This window comes from Ovis aries, chromosome 19, assembly GCF_016772045.2.
Source record: "Ovis aries strain OAR_USU_Benz2616 breed Rambouillet chromosome 19, ARS-UI_Ramb_v3.0, whole genome shotgun sequence".
Lineage (NCBI taxonomy): Eukaryota > Metazoa > Chordata > Mammalia > Artiodactyla > Bovidae > Ovis > Ovis aries.
The window spans coordinates 21,286,731-21,310,593 of NC_056072.1; the positions used below are offsets into that span (position 1 = coordinate 21,286,731).

At 41.3% G+C, this 23,863-nt stretch overlaps 1 long non-coding RNA gene across 1 annotated transcript in view; it reads right to left on the reverse strand.

The window, feature by feature from the left end:
* Positions 1-798: 798 nt before the first annotated feature.
* Positions 799-23,863, reverse strand: part of LOC121817217 (uncharacterized) — a 36,810-nt gene continuing 13,745 nt past the window's right edge. Inside the window, exons 2-4 of the long non-coding RNA XR_006057021.2 lie at positions 15,256-15,293; positions 5,582-5,675; positions 799-4,621 (exon numbers count right to left, since the gene is read on the reverse strand). This is a non-coding gene — a long non-coding RNA (uncharacterized LOC121817217). The remainder of the gene's footprint in view (positions 4,622-5,581; positions 5,676-15,255; positions 15,294-23,863) is intronic.

Genomic DNA, 23,863 nt, shown 5'->3' on the forward strand with positions numbered 1-23,863 from the left:
AATAAATTAAATAAAATACTTTTATCCTTGTTTAATTCTTTTAAAATTCCATTTTAGATATGTTTTATGAGGTATTTGTATGAGTAGAGTAGCCTATATATAATTTATAAATAAATATATGTACATACATATATTGGGAGCATGCACTCAAAGTTTTCTGCTGATAAAGTAGGAGATGAAAAAAAGTTTGGAGAGTGCTGGTCTAAATAAATTCAAATGAGTTGGCCCTTCTATTTCCCTTATCAACCTTGGTTGAGGATGAGAAGATATAAACAGAACTGAGTTGTCTAGAAAAGTTGCCTTCATAATCCACACTGCTGATCAGAACAAATTCACTGATGGACAAATAATTTTTTTTCTTTAATTTCTCTTTTTTCAAAATAAAATTTTTACTTTTCAAGAGTAGTTTTAAGTCCACAGCAAAACTAAGAGAAAGGCACAGAGGTTCCCCAGATGCCCTCTGTCCCCACACTTGCATGATCTCCCGATTTATCAGCATCTCCCTGCTCCAGAGTGGCACACTTGTTCCAAAAGATGAACTGACACAGACACATAATCACCCAAATAGACTTTAGGTTCACTTTTCATGTCACACATTTTATGGGTTGGGACAAATGTACAATGATAGACGCCCATCATGATAGCTTCAGTATTCACTGCTCTAAAAACCTTCTGTGATATGATTTTCTCTTTTTACATCTTGGAAAAGTTTTTTCTTTTAATTTAAACTCAAACACATGCAACATTCCTCTATCTTAATCCTTTTTAAAAACAAAAAAAGCAAAAAATGTACTATCCTTGAAATTTCTTCATTGATTTTATTCAGAATAAGTACTATGCTCCAAATAAGATCAGTCAGTCAGTTCATTCGCTCAGTCGTGTCAGACTCTTTGCGACCCCGTGAACGCACCATGCCACACCTCCACGTCCATCACCAACTCCCGGAGTTTACCCAAACTCATGTCCACTGAGTTGGTGATACCACCCAACCATCTCATCCTCTGTCGTCCCCTTCTCCACCCACCCTCAATCTTTCCCAGCATCTTTTCAAATGAGTCAGCTCTTCACATCAGGTGGCCAAAGTATTGGAGTTTCAACTTCAACATCAGTCCTTCCAAAGAACACCCAGGACTGATCTCCTTTAGGATGGACTGGTTGGATCTCCTTGCAGTCCAAGGGACTCTCAAGAGTCTTCTCCAACACCACAGTTCAAAAGCATTGATTCTTCAGCACTCAGCTTTCTTTATAGTCCAACTCTCACATCCATACATGACTACTGGAAAAACCATAGCCTTGACTAGACAGACCTTTGTTGACAAAGTAATGTCTCTGCATTAATATGTTGTCTAGGTTGGTCATAACTTTCCTTCCAAGGAGCAAGGGTCTTTTAATTTCATGGCTGCAATCACCATCTGCAGTGATTTTGGAGCCCAAAAAATAAAGTCTGCCACTGTTTCCACTGTTTCCCATCTATTTCCCATGAAGTGATAGTACTGGATGCCATAATCTTAGTTTTCTGAATGTTGAGCTTTAAGCCAACTTTTTCACTCTCCTCTTTCACTTTCATCAAGAGGCTCTTTAGTTCTTTGCTTTCTGCCATAAGGGTGGTGTCATCTGCATATCTGAGGTTATTGATATTTCTCCCAGTAATCTTAATTCCAGCTTGTGCCTCATCCAGCCTGGCATTTCTCATGATGTACTCTGCATAGAAGTTAAATAAGCAGGGTGACAATATACGGCCTTGATGTACTCCTTTTCCTATTTGGAACCAGTCTGTTTTTCCATGTTGCTTCCTGACCTGCATATAGGTTTCTCAAGAGGCAGGTCAGGTGGTCTGTATTCCCATCTCTTTCAGAATTTTCCACAATTTATTGTGATCCACACAGCCGAAGGCTTTGGCATGACAATAAAGCAGAAATAAATGTTTCTCTGGAACTCTCTTGCTTTTTAATGATCTAGCAGATGTTGGCAATTTGATCTCTGGTTCCTCTGCCCTTTCTAAAACCAGCTTGAACATCTGGAAATTCACGGTTCATGTATTGCTGAAGCCTGGCTTGGAGAATTTTGAGCATTACTTTACTAGAGTGTGAGATGACTGTAGTCGTGTGGTAGTTTGAGCATTCTTTGGCATTGCCTTTCTTTGGGATTGGAATGAAAACTGACCTTTTCCAGTCCCATGGCCACTGCTGAGTTTTCCAAATTTGCTGGCATTTTGAGTGCAGCACTTTCACAGCATCATCTTTTAGGATCTGAAATAGCTCGACTGGAATTCCATCACCTCCACTAGCTTTATTCATAGGGGATGCTTTCTAAGGCCCACTTGACTTCACATTCCAGGATGCCTGGCTCTAAGTGAGTGATCACACCATCATGATTATCTGGGTCGTGAAGATCTTTTTTGTACAGTTCTCCTGTGTATTCTTGCTACCTCTTCTTAATATATTCTGCTTCTGTTAGGTCCATACCATTTCTGTCCTTTATTGAGCTCATCTTTGCATGAAATGTTCCCTTGGCATCTCTAATTTTCTTGAAGAGATCTCTAGTCTTTCCCATTGTAATGTTTTCTTCTGTTTCTTTGCATTGATCACTGATGAAGGCTTTCTTATCTCTCCTTGCTATTCTTTGGAACTCTGCATTCAGATGGGTATATCTTTCCTTTTATCCTTTTCCTTTTGCTTCTCTTCTATTCACAGCTATTTGTAAGCCCTCCTCAGACAGCCATTTTGCTTTTTTGCATTTCTTTTTCTTGGGGATGATCTTGATCCCTGTCTCCTATACAATGTCATGAACCTCTTTCCATAGTTCATCAGGCACTCTGTCTATCAGATCTAGTCCCTTGAATCTATTTTTCACTTTCACTGTATAGCCATAAGGGATTTGATTTAGGTAAAATCCTGAATGGTGTAGTGGTTTTCCCCACTTTCTTCAATTTAAGTGTGAATTCGGCAGTAAGTTCAGGATCTGAGCCACAGTCATCTCCCAGTCTTGTTTTTGCTGACTGTATAGAGCTTCTCCATCGTTGGCTGCAAAGCATATAATCAATCTGATTTTGGTGTTGACCATCTGGTGATGTCCATGTGTAGAGTCTTTTGTGTGGTTGGAAGAGGGTGTTTGCTATGACCAGTGCATTCTCTTGGCAAAACTCTCTTAGCCTTTGCCCTGCTTCATTCTGTACTCCAAGGCCAAATAAAGATGATTGGCATCAAACATTGATTTTAAAATATAGTCACTGTTTTTTTAGTCCTCTCTGCTTTTCTTTTCACCAATGTTCTGCAAAATTGGAAGTTGTTAATCATTGGAAATGGTATTGGCCTGGACTAGATCTGAGCCAAAATTAAATATAATGGAAATCATGCCGAAACTTAATGCTAAGATTAATGGAGAAGTTATTTTCAGCTGTCAATAAGAAACTAAATCAATTGTCTTCTGGACTCAACAAAAGCTAAAGCTTGTTGCTTTACACAGTAATTCAACATTTTCCAAATTCAAGTATCATCTTCATGATTTTTGTCAGCTATCGTCTGTTCCACTAATATTTTCATTCTCACTTTTTTGACTTTAATAAGTTTATTTGAAAAAGAAACTTGTGGAAAGTCCCTGGCGTTCCTAAGGTCCAGTGGTTAGTATACCACACTTTCACTGCTGAGGGCCCAGTTTCAATCCCTGGTTGGGGAACTAAGATCCCATGACCTGCAGGGTATGGACCATAAGAGAGAGAAAAAAAGAAAGAAACCTGTATGTTGACTCTAAATGGAAAACAAGTATAAGTTGTCATAAAATGAAAACCATAAAAAAAATTTTAAAGCAGTACAACTAAATTTTTAAAATATTTGTCCATGTACCTTTAACATGACCTGTGATAAATCAAAGATAAAATCATAAAGCTTTTAGTGGAAAATACAGTTAGGGATACCTTTAGGACTTGAGGATAGGCAAAGGTTTCTTAAGCCACAGAAAGTGAAATCACAAAAGAAAATTTGATAAAGTTGGATTCCCTTAGAATCTCAAACTTCTTATCAAAGACATAAGCAAGCTACAGATTAGGAGAAAATATTGGCAGAACATCTAACTGACAACAGATTTCCATCTAGGGTATGCAAAGGAACCCTACAATTCAGTAACAGAAAACAACTACATCAGTTTTTTTTTTTTAAGTAATACTTCATAAAAGAAGATATCAGTCAGTTCAGTTCAGTTGTTCACTTGTGTCCGACTCTTTGTGACCCCATGGACCACAGCACACCAGGCCTCCCTGTCCATCACCAACTCCCAGAGCTTACCCAAACTCATGTCTATTGAGTCAGTGATGCCATCCAACCATCTCATCCTCTGTTGTCCCCTTCTCCTTCTGCCTTCAGTCTTTCCCAGCATCAGGGTCTTTTCAGATGAGTCAGCTCTTCGCATCAGGTGGCCAAAGTATTGGAGTTTCAGCTTGACATCATTCCTTCCAATGAACACCCAGGACTGATCTCCTTCAGGATGGACTGGTTGGATCTCCTTGCAGTCCAAGGGACTCTCAAGAGTCTTCTCCAACACCACAGTTCAAAAGCATCAATTCTTCTGCATCCCTAATAAATACTTTGCTGCTCAAACTCCATCTCAATGTCTGCTCCAAGAGAACCTGACCAACAAGCAACAGATGTTTGTAGAATGAATGAATGATCAAAAAAAAAAAAGAATTTATAAATAGATTAGGCCTTCCTTGGTGGCTCAGCAATAAAGAATATGCCTGCAATGCAGGAGAGACGTGTATATTTATTTATTTATTATATATGTTTATTATTTATTTTATTATTATTTATTATAATGAATATTTATAAAGCTTTTTTGTGCCACTAGAAGTAAGAGCCCTTCATGCCTGCCATAAGCATGTATTCAGCATTTCCTGAGCACATTATCTAAATGCAAAATAACTATGCTCTAAGTCAAGTAAGGAAATTAAATATTCATATATTTATGATTGCATTTGTATGGCATTCAAGAACAGCAAAAACCTATGGATTAGAAATAAGAATAGTTGTCATTTTGGGCATAATTTTGACTGGGATAGGGCTCAGGGGAAAATTTTTTCATGCTGAAATTTTTTCTAAAATATCTTGATTTAGGCGATTGTTTTTGTTTAGTTGCTAAATGGTGTCCCATTCTACAACACCATGGACTGTAGCCCACCAGGCTCCTCTGTCCATGGGATTCTCCAGGCAAGAACACAGGAGTGGGGTGCCATTTCCTTCTCCAGGGGATCTTCCCGACCCAGGGGTTGAACCCATGTCTCCTACACTGGCAGGTGGATGCTTTGCCATGGAGCCATCAGGGAAGCCCAGTATCCTGGCCTGGAGAATTCCGTGGACTGTATGGGTCATAAAGAGTTGAACACGACTGAGTGACTTTCACTTCAGTTTACTTCTACTTGGTAGTAAGGTTCTGTTGAACCCTTGTTCTGCTACATGGCAGGAAATAAAACCTCAGCTCCTGGTTTTCTTAGTAATTTCAGGTTTAGGCTTAGTTCTGCTTCCCAGATGGGGAGGTGGGTTAGGTGGTACAGTGAGGAAGTGACCAGGCCGAGCGCATCCAGGGGATCTACCTTGTCTCACCAGCATTCCATCCTGAAGGGCCTGGTGATGTCATCCCTCATACTGGCATTCACTGCTCAACCCCCAGCTCCAGTATCCACCACACTGAAAGAGGCAGACATGTTTTAGCTTGGCAGGAGCTAAATGCTCTTCTCATTTAAAATAGACAATAGATTTTTTAAAAAATTTTAATTGGAGGCTACTTACTTTACAATATTGTGGTGGTTTTTGCCATACATTCACATGAATCAGCCATGGGTGTACATGTGTTCCCCATCCTGACCCTCCCTCCTACCTCCCTCCCCATCCCATCCCTCAGGGTCATCCCAGTGCACCAGCCCTGAGCACCCTGCCTCCTGCATCGAAACTGGACTGGTGATCTATAAAATAGACAATAGATATTTTAAAATAACTTTAGGGAAATGCTAGGTCCTGCAAAACTGCTAACCAAGTGTTCACCAATGTGGGACACTTGCCAGATCTAAGTCCTCAATTGCTATTTGACCATCTTCCTTCTGCCACTAATCTTCCTTTGGTTGCCCAAAGATTCTCTTCCTCCAAAACTAACTACCAAGAGAGTTGGAATACAATAAAATCAAAAGCTAGATTAGCACATCATAAAGGACTTCATTTCCCACATAACAGAATCAAAAGAAGGAGTGGGGCAAGGCAGAAGTGGGGAAATATGACAGAGGTTGACAATGACAATAGCAATAAAAGCTACGTTTATTATACACTAGCTGCTCTCTGGAGAATCCCCACGGACAGAGAAGCCTGGCAGCCTACAATCCATAGGATCGCAAAGAGCTGGACATGACTGAAGCGACTTAGCACAGCACTGTGCCAAGACTATTTTTAATCATGGGAAAGTTTTTTACTTTTGGTACTGTTTCATATAATTGTTTTTTCTTTAATGGGAAACAACAGCAAATGGGGAAGGAAATATTCTACTTCTCTTACTAGCAATCAACCCTGTGCTGCTCAGTTCAAAGCAGGACTTCCCCCTTGGTCATGAAGTTCTCATACATTAGCTCCACGAATCCTCGTAACAACTCAGGGAGGCAGCCCACCATCACCTCCATTTGAACCTCCGTTTGAAAGACGAGTGCATAGAGTTTTACGTGAGACATATACACGGCTCTTGTTGAAGCCACCATTGTTTGGGGTCTCCGCACTGCACTCAAATCTCCTACAGTCTGGGACAGTCATTGGCTGTCTTGTTTTTGCTGCCCAGGTCTCTCTCCTCCTCTACGGCCATCATTCTTATGATGCCACTGTTACTCAGTGTAGACACAAAAAGCCATACAATAGTCATGGGAAGGGTATGTACAGCTAGGAATTTAATTAATTGATTTTTTCTTTACAACACAGCAAAATTGAGGAGAAGGTACAAATTTCGCATATACCCACTGTCCCCATTCTTACAACCTCCCCCATGAACATCCCCCCAACCAGACTGTTACATTTGATGAACCTACATTAATTACGACATACCCAAAGTCCGTAGTTTATGTTAGGTTCACTGTGTGTGTTGTTCATTCTATAGGTTTGAACAAATGTATAGGGACACATGGGCTTCCCTAGTGGCTCAGTGGTAACAGATCTGCCTGCCAATGCAGGAGATGCAGTTTCGATCCCTGGGTGGGGAAGATTCCCTGGAGAAGGAAATGGTAACCCACTCCAGAATTCTTGCCTGGAAAATACCATGGACAGAGGAGACTGGTGGGATGCAGCCCATAGGGTCACAAAGAGTTGGACGTGACTTAGCAACTAAACAGCAACAACGTGGTAACACATACCCATTATTATAATATCATGCACAGTATAGTCACTGCCCTGAAAATCCTCTGTGTGCTTGCTTTTTCAACCATCTCTCTGCCCCTAACCCCTGCCCATCACCGATCTTTTTACTGTCTCCATAGATTTGCTCTTTCTAAAATGTCATATAGCTGGAATAACCAGCTGGTATTTTTAAACAGACTTTGAGCAACTACTTACAGAGGTGGCCAGGGTTCAAGGAAGTAACAGGGATGTCAAGGTACCCAGGGACTAGCAACTTGAGAAGCCATTACCACCTGCAGGCTTGAAGATGTTACCAGGACTTCCCTGGTGGTCCACTGGTTAAGAACCTGCCTGCCAGTGCAGGGGACATGGGTTCACTCCCGGGTCTGGAAGACCCCATATGCCACAGGGCAACTAAACCTGTTCACCACATCAACTGAAGCCCAGGCACACTCCAGAGCCTGTGCTCTGCAACAGGAGAAGCCATTGCAAAGAGAAGACCTCGCACGGCAACTAGAGTAGCACCTACTCACTGCAACTAGAGAAAGCCTGCATGTAGCAACAAAGACCCAACACAGTCACAAAAGAAAAATGATGTTACCAGATGGTTCAGAGTTAGCACCAGGCAGAGGGGCTGTTTGAGGGAGGTTGGAGTCACAAAGGGATACAGATGCAGCCCTAATCAGGCCAAGTCATGAAAAAGCAGGAGGAATAAATATCCAGACCTTTCTCCCTCTTCCACACTCAAATCTCCAGCTGGCGCCTCCTACTGGACAACTAGAAGTCAGGGGGCAAGAGGACTTGGGTGACAAACTTGGTTCATAGGGATCAGCTTTCCAGGGTTCAGAGCGGAGTCTAGAAATGTGGAGAAAAGATCTAGGGGCAAATGGAGAATTACCCACCCAATGAACATCCTGAATTCACTATCTGTTAAACCCAATGAACATCCTGAATTCACTATCTGTTAAGCTTTAAACAATCTGTTCACCACGAAAATTTTAATTCACTTTGTGAGTACAACTGGCAAAGAGGGAGCGCATTTCTATAAAGAAACCATGTCCATTTTTAGATATTTTCTAACATGTAGAGGCTTTATACTCAATTTTTATTTTTCAACTGGACAATTTTTACGTTGAAAGCACAAGCTGGTGAACCCGTTCTCTCCCTCAGTGAATCAAGAGCTAAGTGTGCCTTGGTTTGAAGACAAACTGCAGTCCTTCAGACTCTTCTGCCAGTTCTCATATCTTCTTCTAAATGAACCAAATGAAATTAGCAAAAAACAAGGATTGAGGAACTATACAACAAACGCCTTTTTTTTTTTTTTGCTTGCTTGCTTTTTTTCCTCTTTTTGACCAGAAGTGGCAACTGAGGAGTAAAAAGGGGGAAATTTTCTGTCACAGGACATATCTGTTATATTGTTGGACCACAGACTCTTAACCACGAAAAAAACCTTAAACATCATCTAGTCTTGTGTCTCCTCCCTTTTACTTGGGAGGCCCCTTGTTCACACACCTATGTGAAAAACCATTCTGTGAAAGAATTTTAATAATAGTTCATAGGGCCTATTACCATGCTTTGCACTTTGCCAGAATTATCTCATTTCATCCTGTCTAAAACCTTAAAAGTGAGGTTTGTTTTTTTCCCCTTATCTTCCAATTGGAAAAGGGAAATACCAAGGGTCAGAGAGATGGCCGAGGTCATGTTGCCAGCGGTTGCAGCAAGTGATATTCAAAGTCAGGGCTCCTGACTCCACGGCCTGTGTCTCTACTTTCAGGCAGAAGCAGAGTGTTTTAGTTAAAGCAGAGTGTGGATTTCATTGGCTCATTCTCCCCTTAACCCTGCCTTTACCCTTGGCTACCTGGAGCATTGTTTAAAAAACACCCATCCAAGCGTAACACTTGATAACTTAATCTGTTAGACTATCATTGACATCACTCTATGGAAAAACAGTCCTATGCTTCTCAAATACGACCTCACTCATTTTCTCTCCTCTGCAAAGTACTTAGATGTAATTCCCCTGTCATCAATATGCACATGCAATTTCATCTTTGGCTTCTTTTAACCTAAATATATTTTCTATAAAAATTCTCACATATAAATTCAGACATTGGACTAACCAAGTTTAACAGCTGTTTACCATTTTTATAGAATATTTCTTAACAGAACTTCCTATTCTATATTCCATGGAAGCCTGGTTCCTGGTGATATTAATAGGTATCTGCAATAAAAAGACCAGTTTTCATATTTATATTACATGTAAAATAAGACAGTGATGGACATGACAAGGCTTAGCAACCTGATTTAACCATAGAATCCTTTTGTATTCTACTGATCCCTTATGTATTGTCCCCTTTGGAGCAGATCCACTGCTCTACAGACCCAGCAGATAGAACCCCACTCTAAACCAGGTAAGCTTGGTCCTTTATCAGTGAGTGTGGGGCCCTTTCTTCAAAGATGAGGAAGCGAACATTCGAGTCACATGGTTGGCTGGCAACACCAGTTAGGATCATAGCTCAGGTCCCCTGATAACTTTTATAGAAATCCTTGTGATAAAATTGGCTGTTATATATGGGTACATATTCTGATATTTCCCAGATGATGAAGAGCATGTCAGCACAATGCCCATCCTTATGGTCACCTGGTAACCTGATGGCCCCAAGCTTCTTTAAAAGCAACTGAATGAGCTGCAGCGGATGGAGCAAATTTGCCTTCAAATCCTAAGGTGCTCTGCTAGGAAGCACCTGTAGGAGGCGCACCAGTGGCTCAGAACAGCATCCCTCTGCCAAGCAGGCATGCAAGCACCACCCAGTCAGCAGCCTGATTCTACCATAGTCTTCTGGTGTTCTAGGCCCTGAAGAAAACCGATGGCTTTGGGGGTTTCACAGTCAGAGGGTTACAAGTCAGGGTGACACAGAGCTTTGGCCAATGCTTGCTAAGTGCAAAGGGAATGTGTGGTGGGTGAAGGAATATGGTGGTTATAAATATCAGCTAAGATCACAGACCGGCCACAGAAACCAGGACTGTAATTAATAGTTGTGAGCCTTCTTCCTTTTTTGACATGAATATATGGGCTTATATACCAACCAGTTTTCCCCCTCTTTCGTTGCTTTAGCCTTTAACATGTGATGAATTAATAGTGAAAGTTAGTCACTCAATTGTGTCCAACTCTTTGGGACTCCATGGACTGGAGTCCCCCAGGCTCCTCTGTCTGCGGAATTCTCCAGGCAAGGAGAATACTGGAATGGGTGGCCTTCCCTTCTCCAGGGACTCTTCCTGACCCAGGGATTGAACCTGGGTCTCCTGCATTGCAGGCAGATTCTTTACCATCTGACTATAGGAGTTAATCTCATATTTCATTATTTAAATTACAGGATATCCAAGGGACATTGACTCACCTAGAAAAGAAACCACCCAAAAATGGACTGTGGAGGATTTGGCATCTTTCTAGATGCATGAGACAAATTGTATTATGTTTCTCATTGTTTAAGCTGCCGCCTATCGAAGAAACACTAGGTATGAGATGGGAAAGAGAGGAAAAAGAGTTTAATTCAGCAAGCATTCATATGAGCTTAGAAATAATACTGCCTTTGTCCATGCAACATGATTCAGCATCCATGAAAAGTAAGTGTGCCAATAAATTTCAAGGAAATTGATGCCTGCGCCCTGGAGGATTAATAACCAAGTGTCACCTGGTGGGGATGGGGGGTGGGGGACTCATATTTTTTCAGGCTTCTTAGAACTTACAAGCAGCAGAGACTTGTTGTTGATACCAGGAGATGGTGGGGGAGGTTCTGAGCAGAATGATTTCTGGTGCCAGGTGACTCATTTTTAAGCAACTTCCACATTTTGGCAGATGGTGATAATGCCAGCGCTTAACGATAGAGCTGAGCAAATCAGGACGGCATGTTTCCACACTTCTCAGATGCTTATTTCTAAACAGTATGTTAAAACCACGTCTCTGGGTACCTCTCTCTGCAGTGAGTCATGGAGCCTAAATGAGGCTGCTGCCTCTGGAGTCCATGCTGGCAATGGAGTCCTACAGTGGACCACACTGAACAGACTACAGAAAAGATCCAGACACTCATTTTTCAGATGCTGAAAACCTCAGGCCATAGAGAACATTTACTACAGACACTTTCTGTCTTGGCCATTTCTCACATGAATACTGCCCTATTGAAAGGACCTTTACCCTCATCAAATTCTCATGTATTTCAGACAAATAACATCATGTAACCATAGAACCTATGGGATAGAAGGAATTTATGGTCATTGAGATCAGGGCAGAAATAACTTTTTGCTGACTATTTTGTGCTCCCTGTCCCATGCTGCAGAGCTGATGCTGGAACATGTCTGCCCAGAGAGTCAACATATTTCCTAAGGCCTCTTCATTTGTGCAAAGATATGTGACTAGTGTTGGCCAATAGAAAGTGAGCAGAAGTAACATGTGTCATTTCCGGCCAAAGCAGTTAAGAACAGGCTATGTTATTTCTTCTCCTCTCCACTTCGTCCTGGATACAGAGGTGGTTAAGCCTTTAAGGGATGGCAAAGCCAGGAGATAAGACATGCCTGGGTCACTTAGAGACTGTCATACTGAGTGAAGTAAGGCTCAGACAGAGAAGAAGTATCACATATGTGGAATCTAAAAAGAAATGATACAAATGAACTTACTCACAAAACAGAAAGAGACTCGCAGACTTATAAAATGAACTTATGGTTTTTGGGGGGAAGGGATAGTTAGAGAGTTTGGGATGGTCATGTATACACTGCTGTATTTAAGATGGATAACCAAGAAGGACCTATTATGCAGCATATGGAACTCTGCTCAGTGCTATGCGGCAGTCTGGATGGGAGGAGGGGGTCTGGAGGAAAATGGATACATATACGTGTATGGCTGAGTCCTTTCACTGTTCACCTGAAACTACCACAACTTTGTTAATCGGCTATACCCCAATACAAAATAAAAAGTTAAAAAGAAAAAAAAAAAAAAAAACAGAGAGAGAGAGACAGGCTTGGGTCCCTGAATCAACACATAGATGAAAGCCACTAGAAACAATCTTCATCGGATTGTTACATAAGTAGCAAATACATTTTTACTGTGTTAAGCCACTGAAATTGGTGGTTTAATAACTACTGTAGTTAGCACTTCCCTAATCAACACAGAGACCATCTTCCTCTCTCCATTTAGTTTTAATTCTCTTTAAAACTCCTCTCAGGGATATTAGTAGGAATAACCAGGAGCAGTTGGTATGATGGCTGAGAATATGGACACTGGTGTCAGGCAGAGTAGGCCTTGAATTTAATTTTGTTAATATTTTTGTTGTTGTTCTCAGGTATGCAACAATGTTTATTCATTTTTCTACATACTTCATGGTTTCATTTATTTTAAAATCTAGAACAAGCAAAAATAGACTATGATCAAACCCAGAAATATATAGCTGCAAACCTACTTTTTTTAAAATTCCATTTTCAATACTAAACTAGCTACGTGTTCTTGGCCGAGCCAATTAATTTATCTGAGCCTTTGTTTCTTCATCTGTAAAATGGACATAACAGTAGTACTTAGGTCATAATGTTGTTGAGAGAAGTCAAGGACCTCATTCACATAGTTCAATTCAGTTCAGTTCAGTTGCTCAGCTGTGTCTGAATCTTTGCAACCCTATGGACTGCAACACGCCAGGCCTCCCTATCCATCACCAACTCCTGGATTTTGCTAAAACTTATGTCCACTGAGTCAGTGATGCCATTCAACAATCTCATCCTCTGTCATCCCCTTCTCCTTCAGCCTTCAATCTTTTCCAGCATCAGGGTCTTTTCAAATGAGTCAGTAATTCACATCAGGTAGCCAAAGTATTGGAATTTCAGCTTCAGTGTCACTCCTTCCAATGAATATTCAGGACTGATGTCCTTTAGGATGGACTGGTCGGATCTCCTTGCTGTCCAAGGGACTCTCAAGAGTCTTCTCCAACACCACAGTTCAAAAGCATCAATTCTTCGGTGCTCAGCTTTCTTTATAGTCCAACTCTCACATCCATACATGACTACTAGGAAAACCAAAGCTTTGACTAGACGGACCTTTGTTGGCAAAGTAACGTCTCTGCCTTTTAATATGCTGTCTAGGTTGGTCATAACTTTTCTTCCAAGGAGCAAGCATCTTTTAACTTCATGGCTGCATTCACTATCTGCAGTGATTTTGGAGCCCCCCAAAATAAAGTCTCTCGCTGTTTCCTCATCTATTTGCTATGAAGTAATGGGACCAGATGCCATGATCTTAGTTTTCTGAATGTTGAGTTTTAAGGCAAGCTTTTCACTCTCCTCTTTCACTTTCATCAAGAGGCTCTTTAGTTCTTTACTTTCTGCCATAATTGTGGTGTCACGTGCTGGTCTGAAGTTATTGATATTTCTCCTGGCAATCTTGATTTCAGCTTGTGCTTCATCCAGTCCAGCATCTCTCATGATGTACTCTGCATATAAGTTAAATAAGCAGGGTGACAGTATACAGCCTTGATGTACTCCTTTCCTGATGTGGAACCAGTCAGTTGTTCCATGTCCAGTTCTAACTGTTGCTTCTTGACCTGCATACAGATTTGACCTGCATACAAAAGGCACTAAGTATTTAAGAAATGAAGGATTTTGTTCTTACTGGCATTATACTGGTGATCATATAACACACTCTGGTGATAATACTAAATAGATTGATAGGCAGGTTTTTGTTGTATTGTCACTTTCCAGAGGGTCAGAGGAACGGAGGCATAGACGCAGCTTCCCTGTTTAGATGTCAGGACTTAGAAAACTGAGTAGGGTGGTTGGAATAGCAGCATAGGTCCTAGGAGACTGGGATACCAGGAACCCAGAAGGAATTAGCATCAAAATCTCTGGGCACAAACACATCTTACCAACACTCAGGGGCCCTCAGCAGAGATGAGATAGGAGCTATCATTTCCACAATGCACGGATGAGGTCACGTGAGACATTAGAGGATGGAGCGCTCCCAGGGTAGGTCCATCTCTGACGGAGCCTCAGGAAATGGAGCCCTCCCCCATGGTCTCTAAGACAATCCCAGAGATGCTCTCAGGTAACTCAGAGAAGCGAAGGCTTGGGAGGAATGCAGCTGGGAACTTGGGAGGGAGATGGAGCAGAGCAAGGGATGACAGGGCAGTTGAGAAGCCTGTGCTCCCCAGGAGAGTCAGCAGTTTCTTCCGTTGGTTCCTACACCTGCTCCACTGACTGCACTCGGGGCCAGGGGACCCTCTCCCATTGTCTTTCTAGCAGAAGCACAGCGTCCACACAGACTTCCTGCTGACCCCTCTGTCACTCTCTGCCCCAGGGCAGTCCTCCTTTGGCCTCAGGAGTCTGAAAGGAGACTCGCCCTTTCCTTCCTTTGCCCAGACTCTAAGGGCTGGAAAACAAATGCAGACGTTTGGCCCCAAACCACGCCAGAGAGAGATGAGAACAGCCTGATCCGTGCCAGTGCAGGATGCCTCCAGCCAAGCTACTGAAGAGCCTTCACGACACTGGATCCACCAGCTACTTCTGACGCCCTCTCTGAGAGAATCGGGGACAGAAAAGGAAAAGCAGAAACAGAGGCTCCTGTCTAGCACCCTGGTGTCTGTCCGAGTGACACCACTTTTTTGCCTGGCTGTCCTTTGGTCGTGCATTTGTATTGCTGCTGCAGTTTTCAAGTATTCTGGATCTGAACAGCTGAGGGAAGGGTTTCCACCATGGGAGGGAAAATCAAGAAAATTTCAAATATAAGGCATTTTCCAGATTCTTCTCTTTATGCCAAAATAAAGTATCAATATTCACCACGGCAAGCAAAAAAGGAGGGAGGGGGGAAGGGAGTTGGAAGGAGGGAAGGAAAGAGAAGGAGCTTTTCAGAGTAAAGAGTAAATCATCTTGTGCTTACCCCAAACTCTGGTTTTCAGCACTTTCCAGACTCATGACCTGGAAGAAAATGACTTCATGCATTAGTGCATAATTGACCTGTCCCCCAACTCAAACACACACCTGAAGGAACCCATTCCAGCTTTGGATGATGAGATTGAACGTTTTCTTTTATACTGAGACAAAATCCAGCTGCCTCTATTTCTCATCTTTGGCTCTCTTTCCTGTCTTGGGTCCATGTGGAGCACGTCTCATCTTTCACGTGTGAAAGTCCACAGTGAAAGTCTGTCCATGAGAGAGCAGAGGAGAGGGTAAACCTCATAAGGATTATTTCTCCATGGGCAGCTTTCTCCTTTGCAGCAATAACAGGCAATGTCTGTCATGGCTGGTGTTCTGTTTTGCGGGATGCTAAAGAACTCTAAATCCCGAATCTTCCTTCCAAACTCTAGTCTTGACCTAACACTTTACTGTTACCTCTTCTGCCTCAGGGTCCCCTAATGTGGAGCAGAGGCTACAGGCAACATGACTCAGGATAGGTAAGTCTGGTGATCAGAGCATGAGGTGTGATCCAGTTTGTCTTGGGAAGCAGAAAGAGAGCCCCCAAATGCTGAAGATGTTATATCCAGTCCACACAGGCCACAGCTACCCTTTTTCCATCATCATCAAGGCCTCATGGGTCAAACAGGAACAGGAAACCAGCCATACCTCCCTCCACCAATCCTGTCACAACACGTGACACTCAACCCAGCCTTCCCTAACCTCTTCACCTCTACTGAATTCTTCTTAGAGAAAACTTACTTTTCTCATTTTCTAGGCCTTCCACCCCAATCTTCCCAAGATGACAGATGTTGCTTGCCCACATGAAATCCTTTTACCTTTTCCTTGGTAAAAGCTTCTGAGTTTCCTCTCATGAGCTACCCTCCTTGTTCCAGATGGTTCACTGAACACTGACCACATTCGACTCCTCATCACAGAGATGAATGGAAGATTAAGACCTGAACCAGCAGAGTCATGGGGATTGGCCCAGGGATGAAAATGGAAAGAGGGTCTACACTGCGGATTTTGCTAGAACTACTGGAATGGATATGCTATGGTTGCTAAGCTAATAGGACCTAAACCTGTAGCAGCAGACAATCATTATTACCTGCTTTTAGAGGAAAGCCTGCCCAACATGAAGCCAATAATAGGGGGTAAGGGACCAAGAGGTGGAGACAGGCTTTGGCTTATGGCTGTTTGAGTTGAGTCTGTCTCTTGCATACAAAATTACTCAGAGTTCTTTTTTTTTTTTTTTTTGACACTGCTATCTTTTTCTCTTTCTTTTTTTAATTTTTAAATTATGAAAGCATGATAACACATTTACAGGAGAATTGGAAAATGCCGAACAAGGTTACATATAGTTCTACTATATATTATAGCTATTTTTTAAGTAGATAAATTAAGATTTTTAGTTGGAGTTTCAAAATCAAGCTCTCAAAAATTAATAGAATGACTATACAGAGAAGTAGAAGGCTATAGGAGACCTGAAAAGCAGTATGAACCAATTCAAGTGTATCCATAATAATGATGTATACAATTTTCACACAACAGTAGGATAAAAATTCTATTCAAATTCCCATAGATTATAAACTAGAAGACACTGAAACATACCCAGGGACATAAAACAAGATGCAAAAGTTTCATGGTCTAAAGGTATTGAAGTCATACAAAGTCCTGTTCTCTTATCACTATACGTTATGTTAGAAATTATGTTAGAAATCAATATCAAAATATATTTGAAAATAACCTATGTATTTTCAAGTGCTATGTGACATCTGCCAAGAGAGATCTTTGACTTAGCCACTGAAAGCCTCAATAAAGTTAAAAGACTGAAAAAACACTGAGGGTGATAACAGAAAAGAAAGCATTTAAATGAGAAATTAGTATCCAATGAGAAATTAGTATTAAAGATACTTTTAAAAATCCCATGTATCTGGAAATTGAATGTCCGCTTTTAAATGATGGGTGTTTCTAAGAAGCCATAACAATTAGAAAATATTAGATTAGAATAGAAGATTAGAAAATATTTGTAGCAGAATAAAAATGGAAAGAGAATTTACCAGAATTTGTTGCAAGCAGCTGAATCTGCTCAACGCACTTGAATACAATCTGAAGTCTTGAATAAGGTATGAAAATAAATACTGGACACTAGCATAAAATTTTGTGAAATTTGAAAATCTGTACTTTAGTTAATAATATTGTATCACATATTAATTTCCCCCTTTTTTTTAAAGCAACATAGTGTTTCTTTATATTCTCAGAATTGGATTAGAAGTTTCAAACCTCATTCAATTTTTAAAACTCATTAAGATAATAAATTTTCTAGACTTTTAGCAGTAATACTAGATGCCAAAATACATGGAACTATATCAAAGTTTTGAAAAATTACTCAGAATTCTGGGTAATAGTTGACCCCCATAATTCTCAAACTTTTTGGTCTCATGACATCTTTGCACTTCAAAGAGCTTTTGTTCGTGTGAATTATTTTTATAGATATTTACATATTAGAAATTAAAATTAAAAAATGTTGTAGTGTCACTTAACAAAACTAACAACAAATTCATTAGGTGTTAATACAAATAACATTTTTATGAAAAATAACTTTATTTTTCCAAAACAATATATTTAGTGAGAAGTATTCCTCTGTGTTATGTTTTTTCAATGCTCTTGCAATGTCTGGCTTAATAGAACATAGCTGAATTCTCATGTATGTTTCTTCATCATGACATTGCCATATGTTGCTTTGGTTCAAGTATATGAAGAAAACCTGGCCTCACAGAGATATGTATTGTTTAAAAAGACAGGGAGATTTTAGTAGACTTTTTAGAGAGTTGCGGGTTTTCTTTTTTGGCACTTTTCCCAAAACTTGACAAGTGGTAGTTTCTTAAAGATTTGTTACAATGTGGAATGTGAAACTATAAAAGGAACTTTACATATTCTATGCAATATATATTCATGAGAGAATGAGCGTGATAAAAGGGAAAGTAATATCTTAGATTTAAGAGGAAAATAGTTTTGACCTTGTAGACCTCCTGAAAGGTGGTCTTTATAAAGGGGAGGAAGGGGTCCCTGGACCACTCTTTGAGAACTATTGATCCACCCCAAACCTCATCAACTCTGTGTGTGTTTTTCTTTTCTTTTTTCTTACTGGAGTATAGTTGCTTTACAATGTTGTATCGGTTTCTGCTTTTACAGAAGTGAAACAGCTATATGTATACATCTATCTCCTCTTTTTTGAACTTCCTTCCCATTTAGGTCACACAGAGCACTGCGTAGAGTTCCCTGGGCTATATAGCTGAGTCTCATTATTCCTGTGCTATTTAATAGATTCTCATATCTATTTTGGAGAAGGCAATGGCAACCCACTCCAGTGTTCTTGCCTGGAGAAACCCAGGGCCAGAGGAGCCTGTTGGGCTGCCATCTGTGGGGTCGCACAGAGTCGGACACGACTGATGTGACTTAGCGGCAGCAGCAGCATATCTATTTCATACATAGTAGTGTATATAACTCAGTTTCAATTGCCCAATCAATCCCACCTTATTTTCCTGATTTAAACTTTTCTTTAAGATGGATTATGCCTCATGGATTGCAGGATCTCAGTTCCCTGTTCAATTCAGTTCAGTTGCTCAGTTGTGTCCGACCCTTTGCGACTCCATGGACTGCAACACACCAGGCTTCCCTGTCCATCACCAACTCTCAGAGTTTACTCAGACTCATGTCCACTGAGTCGATGATGCCATCCAACCATCTTATCGTCCCCTTCTTTTCCCGCCTTCAATCTTTCCCAGCATCAGGGTCTTTTCAAATGAGTCAGTTCTTCACATCAGGTGGCCAAAGTATTGGAGTTTCAGCTTCAGCATCAGTCCTTGCAAAGAATATTCAGGACTGATGTCCTTTAGGATGGACTGGTTGGATCTCCTTGCAGTCCAAGGGACTCTCAAGAGTCTTCTCCAACACCACAGTTCAAAAGCATTGATTCTTCAGCGTTCAGCTTTCTTTATAATTCAATTCTCACATCTATACATGACTGCTGGAAAAACCATACCTTTGACTAGATGGACCTTTGTTGGCAAAGTAATGTCTCTGCATTTGAATATGTTGTCTAGGTTGGTCATAACTTTTCTTCCAAGGAGCAATCGTCTTTTAATTTCATGGCTGCTGTCATCATCTGCAGTGATTTTGGAGCCCCCAAAAATAAAGTCTGACACTGTTTCCACTGTTTCCCCATCTATTTTCCATGAAGTGATGGGACCAGATGCCGTGATCTTAGTTTTCTGAATGTTGAGTTTTAAGCCAGCTTTTTCACTCTCCTCTTTCACTTTCATCAAGAGACCCTTTAGTTCTTCTTTGCTTTCTGCCATAAGGGTGGTGTTATCTGCATATCTGAGGTTATTGATATTTCTCCCGGCAATGTTGATTCCAGCTTGTGTTTCTTCCAGCCCAGCGTTTCTCATGATGTACTCTGCGGTACAAATTAAATAAGCAGGGTGACAATATACAGCCTAGACATATTCCTTTCCCAGTTTTTAACCAATCTGTTGTTCCATGGCCGTTCTAACTGTTGCTTCTTGACCTGCATACAGATTTCTCAAGAGGCACATAAGGTGGTCTGATGTTCCCATCTCTCGAAGAATTTTCCACAGTTTGTTGTGGTCCCCATAGTCAAAGGTTTTAGCATAGTCAATGAAACAGAAGTAGATATTTTTCTGGAACTCTCTTGCTTTTTCAATGATCCAGTGGATGTTGGCAATTTGATCCCTGGTTCCTCTGTCTTTTCTAAATCCAGCTTGAACATCTGGAAGTTTACGGTTCACGTACTGTTGAAGCCTGGCTTGGAGAATTTTGAACATTACTTTACTAGCGTGTGAGATGAGGGCAACTGTGCGGTAGTTTGAGCATTCTTTGGCATTGCCTTTCTTTGGGATTGGAATAAAAACTGACCTTTTCCAGTCCTGTGGCCACTGCTGAGGTTTCCAAACTTGCTGGCATACTGAGTGGAGCACTTTGAACAACATCCTCTTCTAGGATTTGAAATAGCTCAACTGGAGCTCCATCACCTCTACTAACTTTGTTCTTAGGGATGCTTCCTAAGGCCCAATTGACTTCACATTCTAGGATGTCTGTCTCTAGGTGAGTGATCACACCATCGTGATTATCTGGGTCATGAAGATCTTTTTTGTATAGTTCTTTTGTATATTCTGTGTATTCTTGCCACTTCTTCTTAATATCTTCTGCTTCTGTTAGGTCCATACCATTTTTGGCCTTTATTGTGCCCACCTTTGCATGAAAATTTCCCTTGGTATCTCTAATTTTCTTGAAGAGATCTCTAGTCTTTCCCATTCTGTTGTTTTCCTCTATTTCTTCGCATTGATCACTGACAAAGGCCTTCATATCTCTCCTTGCTATTCTTTGGAACTCTATATTCAAATAAGTATATCTTTCCTTTTCTCCTTTGCCTTTTGCTTCCCTTCTTTTCACAGCTATTTGTAAGGACTCCTCAGACAGCCCTTTGGCCTTTTTGCATTTCTTTTCCTTGGGAATGACCTTGATCCCTGCCTCCTGTACAGTGTCATGAACCTCTGTCCATAGTTCTTCAGGCACTCTGTCTATCAGATCTAGTCCCTTGAATCTATTTGTCACTTCCACTGTATAATCTTAAGGGATTTGATTTAGTTCATACCTGAGTGGCCTAGTGGTTTTCCCTACTTTCTTCAATTTAAGTCTGAATTTGGCAATAAGGAGTTCATGAGCTGAGCCACAGTCAGCTCCCAGTACTGTTTTTCTCCATCATTGGCTGCAAAGAATATAGTCAATCTGATTTCAGTATTGACCATCTGGTGATGTCCATGGTCAGTTCCCTGACGAGGGATTAAACCCAGGCCTTAACAGTGAGAGCACCAAGTCCTACCCACTGGAGCACCAGGGAAGTATCTAAACTAACTTGTGATCTGCAGAAGAGGGAACTGATTTGGCTCATTCAGTCACCCTTCAAGAAGAAAACTCACATGTACCCCATTGTTCATTGCAGCACTGTTTACAATAGCCAGGACATGGAAGTAACCTAGATGTACATCAACAGACAAATGGATAAGAAAGCTATGGTACATATACACGATGGAGTATTGCTCAGCCATTAAAAAGAATACATTTGAATCAGTTCTAATGAGGTGGGTGAAACTGGAGCCTATTATACAGAGTGAAGTAAGCCAGAAAGAAAAACACCAATACAGTATACTAACACATAGATATGGAATTTAGAAAGATGGTAATGATAACCCTGTATGTGAGACAGCAAAAGAGACACAGATGTACAGAACAGTCTTTTGGACTCTGTGAGAGAGGGAAAGAGTGGGATGATTTGGGATAATGGCATTGAAACATTTATAATATCATATATGAAACAGATCACCAGTCCTGGTTCGATGCATGATACAGGATGCTTGGGGCTGGTGCTCTGGGATGACCCAGATGGATGGTATGGGGAGGGAGGTGGGAAAGGGGTTCAGGATGGGAAACACGTGTACACCCGTGGCAGATTCATGTTGATGTATGGCAAAACCAATACAGTATTGTAAAATAATTAGCCTCCAATTAAAATAAATAAATTTATATTAAAAAAATAAATTTAAAAAAGAAGAAGAAAATTCACATTAGTTATTCAGCTAATAGTGCTGGGTCTCCTTGTGTTCTGGGCACCATGGTGGAGCTGGGAGTACAGTAGTGAGCAGCGGACTCTACCCTCAAGTTGCTGGCAGCCAAGTGCGGCTTACAGACATTCATTAATCCTAATATTAGTTTACAAACTGAGGTCCTTATGTGAAGGAAACAACAAAAAGTTCGGAAGTGGTAAGGGACTGGTTCCTTAAAGAAGCAACTTTTAGGCAATAACGGGATAAGGAGTCATTCTATGAAAGCATGTAGAGGAGGGAACGCCTCATGCTCTAGGCAGAGGCCATGGCATGTGAGATGTCTTAGCCAAGGAGAAGAGGCAGGAAGTCAGCCTCCCCAGAAAGCGAAGGTAGAGACCATGGTGTGGAACAGTCTGGAGAGGTAGATGGGAGTCATCTGTTAGACCCGATGCTTGCAAAGCGCCATCTCATTGGCTGCTGGCCCACCTACAAAAGACTGCCTTTGGGTCTGACACCTAGTCCAAGCAGCTGGATCCAGGTGCAAAGTCATGAGGTGGCCTACACATAAAGGACTCCTGGGAAGGGACTGGGAGTACTGCAAGCACTTCTGGAGGAGCTATGATCTCCTCTAAATACAAATTCTGGGGACTTCCCTGGTGGGCCAGTGGTTAAGAATCCTCGCTACTACTTCAGGGGGCATAGTGTCAATCCCTGGTAGAGAAACTAAGATCCCATATGCCAAAAGGCCAAAAATATAAATAAATAAATATAATATTTTTTCCCTTTTCTTTGCAGGAAAGCTATGACAAACATAGACAGTGTGTTAAAAAGTAAAGACGTCATTTTGTCGGCAAAGGTCCGTATAGTCTTTCCAATAGTCATGTACAGTTGTGAGAGCTGGACCATAAAGAAGAAAGCCTTGAATATCTGCACTTGGTGGTCATCTATGCTTGATTTTCAATAGGAACACTGTCACAGATGAGACTCCCAAGAGGCAGATTCTGGGATGAAGACCGGTAGCCGCATGACTATTAGGTCTTGGAGACAAGACTTGTGAAAGGGAAGGGACAGAAGCAGGGTTGGACAGAGGGAAAAGCTGACCCATGAAGTGGGCTTAGAGGTCTCAGTTAATCTCATGGGCAGCTCTGAAGCTGTGCTGGCCCTCCAGAATTGTCTTGATTTGCATCAAGAGGGTCAGCTTTAAACCCTCACACTTCCTAGTCACTGGATGTGCATTGCCTCCCCGTGACCTTGAAAGGAAGGGAGACCAGGCAAGGCAGTTTTCTTCAATTAATATGATCCCCAAAGCGGGATGACAACAGATGGCTGTCTTTCAGCATCATTCCCATCTCCTGGAGCATGAGGAGGATCTGAGTAGTGCATCCCAGCACACTCAACCCTCAACAAGAATCACAGTGGTGTTTGTAAGAACAGCAGTGGCTGGACTGAGTTCCAGTGCTGGCTTTTTATAAACAAAGCACACATAAAAACTTGCAGTTGATGAGCTGGGTGCACACTTCCTGTCAACACATGTAAAAACTTGTAGTTGATGAACTGGGCGCATACTTCCTGTCCCCTCAACCTTATTTCATAGCTGTTCTCCCTCACCCACCTAACTCCTTAACGCAGGTCTGATTAATGAATGATCTCATCTGTGTGCTCGACTAGAAGATCTGTTTCGTGAGCATAGAAACTGTATTGTTCATCTTTGTATATTCAGAGCCTAAACACAATAGGCCTAAAAATATTTGCTGGAAACAGTGAATGCTTAAGGACCAGGGAGAGAGCATACCCTGGTTTGCCAAGGCTGTTGTAACTACCTACCACAAACAGGGTGGCTTAAACTAGGGAAATATATTTTCTCACAGTTCTAAAGGCTACAAGTCTGTCAGCAGGGTTGGTTTCTCCTAAAACATCTCTTCTCGGTTTGCAGATGGCTGTCTTCTCCCTCTGTCTTCACGTGGT